The sequence below is a fragment of the Schistocerca piceifrons genome, chromosome 6, assembly GCF_021461385.2.
Source record: "Schistocerca piceifrons isolate TAMUIC-IGC-003096 chromosome 6, iqSchPice1.1, whole genome shotgun sequence".
Lineage (NCBI taxonomy): Eukaryota > Metazoa > Arthropoda > Insecta > Orthoptera > Acrididae > Schistocerca > Schistocerca piceifrons.
Window position 1 is genome coordinate 310,472,203 of NC_060143.1, and position 3,353 is coordinate 310,475,555.

Genomic DNA, 3,353 nt, shown 5'->3' on the forward strand with positions numbered 1-3,353 from the left:
ACACTTACACTGCTTTACCAACATCCATGCCGTATGTATTTATCGAAAACATTGACAGACCTGCCTGTCGCGCCACTGCCTTTGAACTCGGCGTATATAACCTTCGGTGAGGCAAAGAGGCAAACGGACAGCTGTCACTGCAGTACAAAAAGCTAGAGAAAGGCAAACGTTACGTGATGGTGGGTCCCGTTCCGGCACTAGAGCGGGGTTAGTTACCACACGTAAACTCTCGAAGATGCTGCCAGGCCTGGAATACTGCCGACACAGCAAAGTACACGGGTCAGACTACTGCAGTGGTGACCGGGATTACCATATTACCATACATCCGAGTCTGAAAACTCGTTGCTTCCTTTGCCTACATGAGAATGAATGATGTCCTGTCATAAAAGCGTTGTGATGGACAGCCATAAATACTGCCTACTCTGCTTACATAGTGTCTGTCACCTACGGGCGTCACCAGCACTAAGTTAATTGGAAGGGGGGCAGGGTTGACAGTTCAGAAGATTCTGAATGGGAATTCCCTTAAAAACATTAGGACCTAACAATACTTTTTTGGAGCAATCTGGATGCTTCAGACACTGTACACTGATCTGATTAAAGTCATGGGACACCTCCTAAAATCGTGTCGGACCTCCTTTCGACCGGCGTAATGCAGCATCTCGATGCGTCACGGACTCCACAAGTCATTGGAAGTCCCTTGCAGAAATAATGAGTCATCCTGCCTCTATAGGAGGCCATAACTGCGAAAGTTTTGCCGTTACAGGATTTTGTGCACGAACTGACCTCTGTTACAGCCCATAAATGTTCGATTAAATTCATGTCGGGCGATCTGGTATCCAAATCATTCGAACGAATTCAACAGAATGTTCTCCAACTCAGACGCAGACAGCTGTGGCCCAGTGACATGGCGCTTTGTCATCCATAAATGTACCATCGTTTTTTGGGAACATGAATGCTGTGAATGGCTGTAAATGGTCTCCAAGCCTGTATCACATAGGCACAGCCCACACCATTACGGAGCCACCATCAGCTTGAACAGTGCCTTGTTGACAACTTAGGTCCGTGGTTTCGTAATGGTATGCGCCACACTTGAACCCTACCATCAGCGATTACCAACTGAAATCGGGTCTCATCTAACCAGGCCACGGTATTCAGTCGTCTAGGGTCAAACCGATATGGTGACGAGTCAAGGGGAGGTGCTGCAGGCGACATCGTGATGTCAGCAAAGGAACAGCCCATTAACGCTAAACTTCGCCGCACTCTCGTAACTGATACGTTCATCGTGCGTTCTACATTGATTCCTACGGTTATTCACGCAGTGCTGCTTGTGTGTTAATACCAACAAACTCTACGCAAATCCCGCTGCTCTCGGTCGTTAAGTGGAGGCAGCCGGCCACTGTGTTGTTCATGCTGAGGGGTGTAGCCTGAAATTCGTTATTGTCAGCACACTCTTGGCGCTGTAGCTACCGGAATCCTGAACTCCCTAATGATTTTTCGAAATGGAATCTCGCATTCGTTTAGCTCCAACTACCAATCCGTGTTCAAAATGTGTTAATTCCCGTCGTGCAGCGGCAGTCACGTCGGGTACCACCTGTTCACGTGAAACACCTGAGCACAAATGGCAGCTCCGCCAATGCACTGTCCTTTTATACCTTGTGTACGCGATCCTAGCGCCATCTATATACGCGCGTATTGCTATGCAATGACTTTTGTCACCTCAGTATGGTTTTATGGCTCTGAACACTCCTAAAGCGTGCCAACTTAAGCCTGAATAAAAATGTATTTTGCAGTAACCTAGAATAAAAGTAATAGACAAGGAACTTTGTGTTTTTAAATACTGTGTTAGTTGGATTATTAAAAGCAGTTTAAGAGAATGAGGCAACGGCCTTGCCGCAGTGGATACACCGGTTCCCGTGAGATCACCGAAGTTAAGCGCTGTCGGGCATAGTCGGCACTTGTATGGGTGACCATCCGGGCCGCCATGTGCTGTTGCCATTTTTCGGGGTGCACTCAGCCTCGTGATGCAAACTGAGGAGCTACTCGACCGAATAGTAGCGGCTCCGGTCAAAGAAAACCATCATAACGACCGGGAGAGCGGTGTGCTGACCACACGCCCCTCCTATCCGCATCCTTAACTGAGGATGACACGACGGTCGGATGGTCCCGATGGGCCACTTGTGGCCTGAAAACGAAGTGCTTTAAAAGAATGAAAATAATCCGCTAGTAAAAACGACGCACTTCGTAGTTTAAAGTACAGACCTACGCTTTTAAAGTATGGAGAACGACGGAAACCCATTATTTTGCAAGAATACCCTCCAGATATTCACACTGCGTAGTTTTCTTTTAGTGAATAACGTGGGCGACACCATTTTGGGTAAATTGATAGTTTATAATAAATCTTTTTGTTCGGAAATAATCAAGGAAAAATAATGTGTAGAACATGATAGGCTGTATGATATAACCAGTTAAAAAACAGTTGCCAAATTCTATAAAGTAACGGCTCTACTACATAGTGGTGGTAAAATTGAGTAATTTAGTACATATTTTATAAGAAATGGTTACTTACCATCATTCTTTTTCCTTTCAAAAAAGACAGTATTGATGAATTGCCTTGAACTCTCTTCATAGCGATTCGTCTTGACATATGCACTGACTATCACTTTCTTTAATCATGCCAACATCGTGGTTGTCACGAGGCTTCCGACTGTTAGCCATCTGCCTTCTGCTACCCCTCCCTCAGATTTACAACAAAACCAAACAGATTCGTGCTTCTTCACACACAGTTCATTAAAACACTAAATATTGTCTTTTTACTGAAAAATATAAGTGGATTTGATTTACTTACACCTTATCAAATCATGCAAAGCACTAATTCATAGCCCGCCGCGGTGGCCAAGCGGTTCTTGGCACTTCAGTCCGGAACTGCACGACTGCTATGGTCGCAGGTTCGAATCCTGCCTCGGGCGTGGATGTGTGTGATGTTCTTAGATTAGTTATGTTTAAGTAGTTCTAAGTTCTAGGGGACTGATGACCTCAGCAGGTAAGTCCCATAGTGCTCAGAGCCATTTGAACCATCCAATTGAAATTCTGTGAGTCAACGTAGTAGCCCAACATCTTGGATAACATGTGGTGAACTCGTTCAGTTTGCCCGTTTTCTTGAGGATGAAATGGAGTGGTATGTATCTTCTTAATTTGTAATAACCGACACAGTTGTCTCAGCAGTTCAGATACAAAATTTTTCCCTCATCTCTATTAATAGTTTCAGGTATACTGTACTTGAATAGCCAACTGTTCTCAATTTCTTGTGCTACTGTACTAGCCTTCTGATCAGGAATAGCTGCCATAGCCAAATA

At 44.9% G+C, this 3,353-nt stretch overlaps 1 pseudogene; it reads left to right on the forward strand.

Moving 5' to 3' along the window:
* Positions 1-1,877: 1,877 nt before the first annotated feature.
* On the forward strand, positions 1,878-1,995 carry LOC124803576 (annotated as a pseudogene).
* Positions 1,996-3,353: the final 1,358 nt, after the last annotated feature.